General features: G+C 36.4%; 1 protein-coding gene across 1 annotated transcript in view; it reads right to left on the minus strand.

The window, feature by feature from the left end:
* The window catches only part of ARHGAP42 (Rho GTPase activating protein 42), a 146,984-nt gene that overhangs the window by 66,815 nt on the left and 67,380 nt on the right, over positions 1-12,789 (minus strand). The gene's annotated exons all lie outside the window — the stretch shown is intronic.

Below are 12,789 nucleotides of genomic sequence, written 5' to 3' on the forward strand. Positions count from 1 at the left end.
TAACATTCTAGTAAGAGCATATGGGCAGAAGGCAAGTAATTATGTTTTCTTCACACAAAACATACAACACCAATGTAAACTAATCTATTATGGAACATTTTCATGAATAACCAAAGCAATTGTAATGAATGTCTCTCTTCAATATGTAGAAGGGTTTTCTGGTACTTTACTTCCATTTCTTGCATCTTGCCTAAAACCAGAATAGAAAATGAAAACTTTCAGGAACATGTTTTGGCAGAACAAAGAAGACAAATATACTGGTACTGACAGCACTGACTAAAAAAGTCTGTGTTTATAGAATCTGAAACTTGACAGCTGAATCTTTTCGGTTATCTCTTTGGATTACATACCTAGTTACACTGAACAGAGGAGAGTGAGGCAGAGAACTCTTAAAAGATAAGTAGACAATTTAAAAAATACTCTAGCTTGGGTTCCTTCACTTTAAGATGTCCTGCAGCTATTTTTATCCCTTTAACCTAAAGCAGAGTTCTTAATGAAACACAGTATTCCCCTCATAGCCTCTGTTTATTTAGCGTAAATCCAGTCCTGGGAATCCCTCTCTGAAAACCATTCCCAGCAGTGACCACCCAAAGTAGTCCCCCGCCTTTTTTTCTTCACACCAGTTCAGTCTTTACCATACTCATCATTTGAGCTTTGGCAGGTTTGGAAGTCTGGGCAAAGCTAACGTGCACCTAAGCCAAATATGAATGAATACAGATCTTGTGGTTCTTCCACAACAATAATTGATAAGCCAAATGGTCAGTTAGGCACAAAAACTTCCCAAAAGCCTGTACTAATAAATACAGAGAATAAACCCATTGAAATATAAACACATTTTCTTTCCTCCCAAACATAACATTACAATTTGAAAGACCACAGAATCACCACAACTCTTAGTAGGGAAAAGTTTCAGGAAAAGTAGAGATTCGACACCCTAATGAAGCAAAGTCCAAGACAGCAATGGCAAAACCGGAATGCTCAATGATAAAGTGATCAAAATGTGCAACATTTAAAAACAAAAATCAGGCACAGAAGATGAAAAGGAGTGTTTTCATTGCATTTAACATCCTCCATCAATTCCACTGGATCAGACCACAGAGCTACATCTCTGAGTGGACATTTCCAAAAAATATATAGATTTTTAGGCATCATCCAGCAATCTAACTGGGACTCAACACTTTTTACAAGGAAAAGTGCACAGACCTAAAAAAAGATAAGTTCAACCCCAAGGATCTTAAATCTTTAAAGATTAAAGATTAACAGGGGTGCAAAACTTAAATGATTTGCCCACAACCAGGCAATGTTGCAGAGCATACATCTGGAAGTAGGAGCTCAAAGTTTTGATAAGTTACAGAACATGTATGTGGCTCTTGGCAGCACACAGAGAAATCACAAAAGCTTAGTGGAGTCAATGGTACAGAATTGTGGATGCATTTTTTATTTTTTTTTCATGTACAAAACTAAGTTTTTTCTCTGCCTTTGAGATTCATTGCTAAATACCTCACAGTTCAATTAATGTATTATGTATTATCAAGTAGTTACTACTGATACCAGCAATCATTGCTAGTCCTGTTGCTAGTCATTGCCTCTCAAACTAACCTCATGTGGAGCTGAATGGCCTTCCTTTCACTCAATGATACCACAGTTATGCAACCTCCATGCCACACTAAGAGACCTCACTTCACATACTGTCCTCTTGACAATGTTAAAGAAACTGAAACACAACTCCTACCCATCTCACTCAAAGCTGCTGCAAAGCAAATGAAGTATCTTGGAAAAAAAGGAATCCTGCTTCAAACACCATGGAAGAACATATTCACAGGAAGCATATCGCACTGAGAGGATTCATCTGAGAAGTACACAGCTTTGCCAGGATAAAGCACAGTTTTATAACTCCCACAGTTATACACGAACTGGGAATGGACAGCAGACATCACCAGGCTACTTGAAAGGTGTCACACACTTCATCTAGACAGGGTCTGTGCCTCTGAACAGATCTGCTGAGCCACAATAACAGAACACACTGCAAGCTGTTCCCTGTGCTGAAAGCTTCTACTGACGAGAACTCTGATGTGACAATTCATGTCCCAGCAAAATTAGGAGCTAAGCAAGTAACAGGCTTTGGTTTTGGGGAGGGAGAACATGGCAGCAAAAGACCAGAGAAAATCCCAGCAGATGCACTTCAACAGTCAGTATTATAAAGATGCAGAAGTCTTTAAAGATGAAGTCTATAAAGATGAAAAGACTTCCATCAATTTTCACCAGTCTGTGCCTAACTTTTGGAAACTGAAAATTATAGAGAAAGAAGAATTTTTGCCTTACATATGCATTTATTAATTTCCTTTCTTTGTCAATTCCTATCACTGCAACTACTTTACAGTTTCATTTTAAGGGTTACAAACTGGCACACAGGCTTCCCCCCTCCCCCCTCCCCCACAAAATAGGAGCCTAGTCCTCCCACAACCATTTCTGTGGAAATCTGATTGTTTTAGGTAATCTAAAATTTTCACTGTGTGGTCCTAATAGAGTAAATTTCTTCCTGCCAAGATGATAATCCCTCTCCTACTCCTAGTTATTGTGCTAGGTTGAAATCAGGGGCACTTGGAACAGGCAAACAATGTCAAAAAGACTGTAACAGTTTCTGTAAATAGCAACTTCAGAAACCCAAGTTGTGCTTAAAATATGGATCTTATCCTTCAAAGCTTATTGAGATTAGTCACACCTTTAAAGAAGTTATACTTTCTTGATCCAATAGCTACTGAATGCTACATGGTTCCAGTGCCCAGTCTGGCTAGTATGTGGCAGTCAATCCAACAATGTGATTGTTTCTCTTGTTTGGCAAAAGCATCAGTCTTTCTCCAGAAAAAGAAAAAAACAAAGGAATCATACAATTTTAACTTAGTGACAGTTCCTCAGTCTTTTCTAATGAAGATGCCATGCAAGTGTTAGACAGATATAACAGGAGAATTACTTTGACAATTGAGAGCTGTATGAGATATAGTAAAAAAGAAAAATATTTTTCTAAACTTAAGAACTTAATCAGATTTTTATCTTTGGTATATATAATTCTACTTAGCTGTAGTTAACTCTACTTATTGATAAAAATACCATTGAAATAAGTACCACTAAAATCATCCAGAACTTGTAAAATATACTTGAAAAAGAAACATTTAAAAATTCAAAACACTTTTCTAAGGTAGTTTGGACAATTTATGAGGTCAATCTCTGTTTGCATAACTGCAAATTTCAATACACTCTGACAGCCTTTGAGAAAACATGGAAAAGCACCTTAAATTGTCTTTTCTGATTCTTGATAATCCACTTTTCCAACCCACACTCCTTCCCTCCAAAAGTTAGCTATGAAATTGAATTAATGCAGCAATACTGAGATTAAACTGATTTTCACACATCACAGAGAAACTCCACGTCTATACTTGGAGATATTTTGGGCTAGCAAATTTTTAAGCTTTTCTTTTTTGACTAAGACTTTTAATGAGTAAAATGAAGAACATTATGAGAATCATTATTACAAAATGCTAGAAAGGGAAGAATAAATTTATTGCAAATATATCTGAACATTTTAATTTCTAGATTTTCTTAAATTCAATATTAATTTTTTGAATGAGTTTTCTAATTAGATTTCTAGTTTTTCTAAATTTGGGATAGTGAATTATATGTGGCCTGTACACGCAGCTGCTGCCTTCTTCTTTTACTTAAACTAAAAGAGGGTAGATAAAGATTTAAATGGAAAGAGAGTAGGTTTAGATTTGATGTTAGGAAGCAATTCTTTACTGTGAAGGTGGTGAGGCACTGGAACAGATTGCCTAGAGAAGCCATGGCTGCCTCATCCCTGAAAGTGCTCAAGGCCAAGTTGGATGGGGCTTTGAGTAGCCTGGTCTAGTGGAAAGTGTCTCTGACAATGGGAGGGGTATTGGAATGAGATGATCTCTAAGGTCCCTTCCAACCCAAACCAAACTATGATTCTGCAATTCTACTTTGGTAGAAACAGTGGATATAAACAGATATTTATCTATAAACATCGATGCAGCTGCTACTTCATTGTTAAATACTAACAGTATAGACACGGAAATTTTAAACCCTAAATCACTTTACAAGCTTTTAGCTTCATCTAAGTATCTACAGTGTTGAATTGCAGCAACAAGAACAATTAATATCTTTTGAGTTTTATATTTTTATTTGTAGGGAGAATGACGAGGTAGGTTACCAAAAGAATTAACAGAATCACCAGCTGCCAGAAGAAAACAGCAACAATATCAAGGGAGACACCTTTGCAGTGACAGAATTAGGAATTAAATCAGGGTTATCTGAATTTCAGCAAAACACTTTAACTACAAAAAACATTTGGGTTTATGTCTTGTATCTTGGAAATACACTTTTTGCTCCAAAATCTGCTATGAGTATTTTTCATGGCAACACAGAATGATCGCACTTGTATATGAGAAATAAAACTCATATCCTTGAAAATCTGAATGCTGACAAATTTTAACTTGCTTCCTGTTGGTATAAGCCTTCTACATAACATGAATTAAATTCATTCAAAGAATGCAACAAACCCATAGCTACTATATTCATAGTAATGCATTTCTAACTTAGAAAAATATTGCTCTGCAAGACAAAAAGACATAATTTAATTTTAAATCTTTCCCCCAATTCCTAACAATTCTTAACATCTGACCACAAAACACTTCTTTTAATCTGTGGCCTATATCAACTGCTCCTGATCAATACAACAGTAGAGACCAAATATGGACAACCAGGCATTTATGTAACTTATATATCAAATTGCATGCTACAAAGAATATAAACATGCCATGATAAAACACTAATCATGTATTTAAGTCCACAGTTTCTGTTTTAAAAGTTAAAAAGTATAAATATTACATAAAGTTAATATTGTGAATTTCAATGCCTGTAACTACTTGACCTTAGTAGGACAAATATTTTCACCATGTTGTACAGAAAACTCTACACAGACAAATGATATACTTAGAAAACAAAAACACAATAATATACTTGAAGTTTATCTTCATCTTTCTCACATCTACAAAAAAAAAAAAAGAAGACATCAAACAGTATCCAAGTTTGTGTTAATTTTCTAAACATATCACTACCAGTGCCAGTTATTTAAAGTAGAGCTGATGTTAAAGTAGTTTCAGAAGATTATAAAGTTGTAATGACAGATGATTATTAACATAGGTTAATAATTCCATGTACAATATGTAATGAAATATTCAGCTTAAATCTAATGCTGTATCAAGTGGTATTAATACATTGCCACAAGGGGATGCTTATAAATCACATGCTAGTTAAGGCATAGTAGTTATATATATGAATCATAGAATGGTATGGGTTGGAAGGGATCTTAGAGATCATTTCGTTCCAACCCCCCTGCCATGGTCAGAGACACTTTCCACTAGACCAGGCTACTCAAAGACCCATCCAACCTGGCCTAGGACACTTCCAGGGATGGGGCATCCGCAGCTTCCCTGGACAACCCGTTCCAATGTATTTCCTTCTAATATCTAATCTAAATCTACCTTCTTTCAGTTTAAACCATTCCCCCTCGTCCTATCACTACTGGAAGGCTTCTGGAAGGTTTCCCCAGAGCCTTCTCTTCTCCAGGCTGAACAACCCTTGAACAGAAGCAAGATCTACTAGAAAGCACACAAAATCATTTGTGGAGAACTAAATTTAATCTTGAAAAGTAGATTGTCCGTAAGACCTTAAGATCTGAGACAGTTTAGGATACTTTTTCAATGGAATTTTGACAATCCCATATCCTGATGAAAATCAGATTTTCCTGTGAAGCTCAAATCTCTGGCACAGAAAAACTTATAATGGGGACTGCTGGAGAGAGGGATCCTATGACTATCAGGGCTTTCCACTTCCATAGTTAGTTTTGTCTTAAGTCTACCCATGCAGGACTCCTTTGTTGGAGACACTGGCTCACCATTCCTGTGCTCAGCCAGCCTTCATTCTACCCCCTGCCCATGAAGCTTTCCTTCTTCAGGACACTGTAAATTCCACGGCAGCAAGAGACCTCCTACTCTAAAATTTTGCCAATACATTCAAACCCCACAATTAGCCAAGCATTTAATCTGACCTCCTGCCCTTCCTGTGACTTGATGCTTAACTGTGGTGACACTCCAAGAATTTAAAGGAAAAAAGACAAAAGAGAAAATTCCAAGAGACACATGCTGTTGAACTAGAAACTGAAGGAGAAGGGGAAAAATATTTAAAAGCTGCTTTTTTAAAAACAGCTATTGTAGAAATTTGTATTATTGCACATACTGCAAGACATTGCATCTTTCACTCAAATAAACCCCAAATATTTTCATAGTTTTTTCACTCTCCTCTTCCAGAGTGAATAAGACCCTTCACAAAAATAATAGTCTACCAACATTAATTTGAACTCCACTTTTTCCTTTGCCAGTCTTCAGTGCAGGTAACCTACAAGGCAAGTTCTGTAGAGTATCACACGAATTGTAATTGAGACCAGAACTAACAGAAAGAAATTACATTCTCGAGTTCAGAAGGAAAAGAAACAGTTCATCATTCTTGAAAACATGTTTAGCACCAGGACTGTACTTGTACCCTTTTGTGTGCTAATGCTACAAAGAAAAACCAAGAACCTTGCTGCGGGAAGTCAATTGAAGGACTACTCTCAGAACTGCACTTGAAGGGGAAAAAGAAATAAAAATAAAGAAAATAAATTAATATAATCAAAGAACAAATAGTTCCAGTCATGCTAAGAAGACTGCTAGGAACATTATAAAAACAAGCAAATCTTGCAGAGAGTACTGTGACTATCTTTGTGATCACTAACCAGATGCAACCTTGTCTCACAAGTTGGAAAGAATATCAAATACCAAGAGGTCCTCTCAGGGTCTCTGTCCCATTTGGCAGTTTCCTTTGTTCCTCACAAGTATCAGCCAAGGAAGAAAATAATATGGTTTGCAATCAATACATTTTGTGAGCTCATTGACAGGAACAAGTGAGTATAAGTAATTTTAGAAATACTTCATCACACTATCTTCTTTTTTTTCCCTATTTTTACACAACCCACTATCCTATTAAGCACACCATATAATGGAAAAGAATTAAGTTTAAAATACTTTAATTACATCAGCACATGAATCATTAATAAAGTGTTTATACAAAGCACATTTCATTAATTTTATACCCCAGCAGTCTCAAAGCTGAGGCATATGCTTTCTGAGCTGTTTCCACATGCTCCTAAATAAGGTGATGATGACCTCTGCTCTTCGAGACGAGGGAATAACACAACAAGTACTATCAAATACAGTCCAACCACTCTCAAGCATCTTGCCTTTCTTGCAGTATTTCAATCTCTATGGCAAATTACAATATTTATGGTACTTTAGCACTCAAAGATCCCAAGTCCAGTACAACCTCTCATGAAAACAGCAACTTGATTCTCTTAGAAGGAGGCACCAATATTATCTGTGTCTGCAACGACTGTGGAGCAGAAGCTCCTTTCTTCCTCCCAGGAGCCAAGGATTATTAATGACCCCAAAAGTGTGGACCTTTGAGACAACTCTGTACTAATACTGATTAATTTGCTTTAGGGCCAAGTAACAACAGAGAAATATTAACTGTAAGGATTGTCATTAAGAAAATAGAGAAAGAAAAGAAGTATATTTCAGTTCAAATAACAGCTTCCTCACAAAATCTGGGAACTTCAGGTGGCCCCTAATGAATCAGTTCATGTACTGCTAACAGCAAGATCTGACAGAGGACATTACCATCTCAGTAACAATACCAACATAAAGAGTCTCAAGGACATACTGAACAATTAACTCAGTCACTCAACACCAGATATCCATTGTCTCCAGACTCGATATAACCTTCCCTTCCCAATCAGTGGGGAGAAATAAGCATAGGATTCATGTGATCCATTCAGACAAGATGCTTCACATCATGAAATTGCCAGGTTGTGCGCATTCAAACTCAAGTTGTGAGCATTCAAACTCAAGCTGTGCACATTCAAACTCAAGTGTATTAATCTGCTTACATGAAAGTAATTCTGTGTAGATGTATAAAGGCTAAATACAATACTATTTAGATGTTTCCAAAACAAAGCAAAAGAAAGCCTGGGCGACTGGGCTTGAAGTCTGCTCTCCCTCAGGGATATTACAAACCCATTTAAAGTTTTGTGTGATAAACTGAAGAAATCTGAGACTGGGCAAAAGAGTCACTTCCCATTCAGCAGAAAGCAGCTAGATTGAATGGAGACATCACAAACCTTATACACGTTAAAGGATTCAGTAAAGGTTACTGTCACGTTAACTTCACAGTCCAGAGTTACCCTCATAAAGGTATGTGGCATTCCAGACCTGTAACCGAATAGCTGAGCTACAAATGCAGTCACACTCTCAAATTGATGAAGAATAAATTAAGGAAATACTGAAACCAGTGAAAGAGTGTAACAAATTACTTGCTTCAGAATTTAAAGAAAAAAAAAATCCACTTTAACATCATGCTAAACAGGGTTAGATTTAATTGTATTAGGTCATTACAGCTATCACCAACCAATAATGTGTGGAGTGCTGAAACAGGTATGTAATCAGAACTTCTCATCTGATCTAGGCTATTTTACCTGTCAAAATCCAAATTTGTCGTTGTGCTTCATTTCTCTTTTAGATGGGGCTTCATTCAGCCTCAGAAATACGCATTCTGCAGCATGCTGCCTCCACTACTCACACTTTCTGTCATTAATGGGTATTAAGACACCAGATTCACCTGTTGACTCTGGAACATGGCAGCTAATTGGTATCTGACAGAGACAAGGCTCATACAGGGAGCTTGCTGAAGCTGAGCATGGAAACCAACAGGAAAAAAATGGATCTGCAGAAGACAGAAGCTTCCACCATCTGACTCTCTGCTTCAGAAACATCTGAACATCATTATGTTACCCAATGGCAATGTCTTACAAAAGCACAGGATAAGTTCCCAACAGAACAAATATTTAACAGAACTATACAGGATGCAAGGTCTTACAAATTACTTCAAGCATCTTACAGCTATTTTTCTTAATGATTTGTTTACCTCTTCATGAACTGCAACCATAAGAAACAATTCTAAATGACTGCAAGACCAGACTCTGATTGTAGACACTGCTCAGTGAATGACAAGACACATAAGAAAGGGTAAAAAAGCACTTAGATGAGAATACCTGCCCCATGAATTTACAGCAGCAAGTTTCAAATGCATCTCAACAGTTCTTCTTTTGCATAACAAGGTAGGTTATTTATGACTGAACTTATCATTGAAGGCAAAAGAGAGTAAACTGAGCCACAAAATTTCCCTATATTAAAAGGTTTTAAAGATGCAAAAATGGTGTTTGGCATATCTACATAAAATACATTATCAACACATTCATTTAATATTCATTTTAAATGCTATTTCCCTTTAATTATCTTGTTCACTCAATGCATTCATTGCCTGTGATGCCTCTGGAGGGAAAAGCTAAATTTTCATTCCATCTGTTTTAAATTCCGCATTTGAGAATACGCAGTAAGCTTAATACATCTTTGTTGCTTTATGAAGAGAAAATATCATTATATTTAAACTCCCAGAATTGTTGTTATTTTCCAGCACTTAAGTTTAATGTTTGTATGCTAATATGTTTTGGTCATAAACACAAGATTCTTGGGCATTGTTGGATCACTAATACTTCAAGCACAACTTTAAAGAGCACCAATAAGAAGCTACTCAATTCCTACCATTTGTATGTGGAACAGAAATTGCATTTATTATAATCATCTTCTACTAAATGGTCTAGTTTGGCAAACCAAACTTACATTTTAAAAGCTGATGCTCAAACTGTCCTGCTGAGTTAAGAAAGTGGAGCAGATTCATATTATCAGTCACTCCAAGTAGCAGTAAAGTCAGAGGCTACAAACTTTCCACATAGCCAGTGACAAAAACTGCCTCTGATATCAAGTAGTGGCAATGAGATACGCTAATTAAAAATTATTTACACCATATAATACAATGTGATCTGCATACGGAAAACAGGTTTATTCTAGGAGGAATATCAGATGCCTTTCAAGCACTGTGAACTACTGAAGCGAAATTGCTACAAACTTAAAAGAATAGATTACTGAAAACAGTCATGTTCCATTTATATGCACATGTGCATGTAAAACGTCAGATATTCTCTTATTTTCTCATAATTCTTTATTTTATTGCAAATCTCAAAAGACTGCTTGATTTAATTCTCTTTAGATAGCTGAAAGAAGAGACAGGTTAAATATCTCAATTATTTGATCCAAATAAGACCAAACTGTATCTTTTCCTGCTACCATCATATTCATTAGTATTTTATAAACTTAGATTACAATAGGAAAACCATATGATGGTACCCTTCAAAAATGTCTAAGTTTTCACCAGATGTTTAAAATATATTCACTCTTTTATGAAATTCTCATACCAAAAATTTACACTTATAACGTCTTTTAAAGTAAGAGATTACATAACAAAATAGATAGTTTTAGATGTTACAATCTACAAATAATATGAATGCAAATGAAAACAGCCTTCAGGAAAAGCAACATAAAATATTTTACGACAAACAAGGAAATGGAGAAATGAAAGACAGCAGTTGATAAGAATTCTGAGAAATAAAAAGGAGATTGTCCTAGTAATACATAATAATCTTGAGAAATTGAATGCCAGAGGTTAGTATCAAGACAAAAAAAATCCAGATGAAATATAAAAGGGCATGGCTAGTTTTATGAGCATTAATAAACACAGACCAGTTACATGTGTTAAACTGAGGGAAATTAGATCTTTTAGATGTGAAAGCATTTGCAGAGCAAGCACATAACTCCTCTCTCTTCTCCCACTCACAGCATACAAACTGGCAAAGGAGTCCTATGTTTGTTGAAACATTGGATACTCCCCAGAAGAAACATCTGTGTACAAAAGGGGCCCAAACAAATTCAGATAAGTTATGCTTTATAATGTAGTTGAAGTGGTAGAGGTAAAAATTCAAACACTAATATCATACAAAAATTATTAGTTTTAAAATTTAACTTCTCACTTTCCCCCTCGGTAGCCTGAATGAAATAATAAAAGTAATTCCACAGCTCCTCTCATGTGTCAAGTCTCTACGCCAAATGTCAAACCCCATATCAAGTATTACAAGTACTGAATAAAGATGTAAACACTGGCATGTTGTAAATTAGGCTTCATGGGAAAATTAAGATGCAAAGAATGGTATCAAGGGAATTGTCCAGACACGGGTTTAACAATGCTGCTCCTGCCCTCCCACAGTAACTTTTAACAAAATTGACTTCATTCCTCTCACAATGTGCCTTGCCAAGAAACGGATTTGAATAAAGAGCCCTCATTAGCAATAAAAGTTTGGAGGGTGGAAGTGCTGCTTGAACTTTTCTTTGCTGAAGTACATGCAATGAAAAGTACTTTGTTGAATTACTAACAGCGTCTGCACAAGCCAGTTCCAGCCTGCATCAACTGCTGCTCCCAGCTTCTTCAACAGCAGCAGAGGAATAAACCTGTAGCATCCACTTAGGATGTCGTCCTTCTCTACCAACTGTGGGGCTCACAATGGCTATTCAGACCTTCTCATCTCCTAGCTAGATTCTGGGAGATGCTATGTGCTCTGGGAGATGCTATGTGAAGTCTGATAGACCTTTACCTCTTTACCTGCTCCCTCTTAGCTTCAGAGCAAAATTTAAGGTGTTGGTGATTCCTGATGTAGTGGTTATGTGCAGGGAAGTATCTAAGAACTATTCAGAGTTGCTCAGAAAACTCTGCTGGAATTGAGAGGACTACTACCTTAGTGACAGCATAAAATATTTATGTTTTGCTACTGACAGCACCGTTGATCCAATCTGAAAACAAAGAATGTCACATCTACTTCAAGGATCTTATGGATCAACAGAATTGTAAACTGAATTCCTGTAACACTACCTTTATTAAGCAATCTTTAATTCAGGTTCTCAGGCCACGGCTGCACATCTAAAAGGCGCCTAGATTAATTTTAAGAAATTTTCATTGTAACACAGTTTTAAACACTGAGTTCTGAACAAATGCAACAAGCTACAAGCCTGGCTCCATGAGTCAGTAATCTTTAACAGCTGGAGGTTCACATAGCATGAACTACCCTTCTTGTAAATAACGTCCCTCCTCTTGGGTGCCAAAGGCAAAAAGCAGAACTCAAGATTACTAGCATTCAAAAACAATACCAAACCTAGACACCTGAACTCACTGTGAAAACAACAAATGTGCCTGAGCAGTGTCTACAGAGGGATTTGCAGTCACCCCTTCAGCTCAGCTACAAAAGTTAACCTCAAAAACTTGAAGGGCAAGATGTTTAAAATGATCAATTGGAAGGATAGTCTCCAGTATAGTTATCTATAATACACAGAAGAAAAAGATCACTTGAAAACAGTCCTTGGCCAACCAGAAGGTAAAATACATTTATGATCAGACTCTAAGATGTGTTGATCCACTAGAAAACTCTCACATGAATATGTTTAAGAAAATTCCTATTCTAGGTACAGATAATAAAAGTCCTAAGTTCTAAGAAAAGAGTCCTAAGAAGGACTGAAGTGTCTCATCTTCAGTGTGCTCAGAAATCAGAAGCCAAAATGCACGAACTGTTTTTTCTTAACTCACTTCCTTGATTTGTGGGTTTAACTACACTGACTTATCCTAATGTGATGTTAACCATTACCAAACATGTTTTCCTGACCAGGCAATGAAGGACCTTGCAGC

The sequence above is a fragment of the Lepidothrix coronata genome, unplaced genomic scaffold (assembly GCF_001604755.1).
Source record: "Lepidothrix coronata isolate B3197 unplaced genomic scaffold, Lepidothrix_coronata-1.0 Scaffold53, whole genome shotgun sequence".
Taxonomy (NCBI): Eukaryota; Metazoa; Chordata; class Aves; order Passeriformes; family Pipridae; genus Lepidothrix; species Lepidothrix coronata.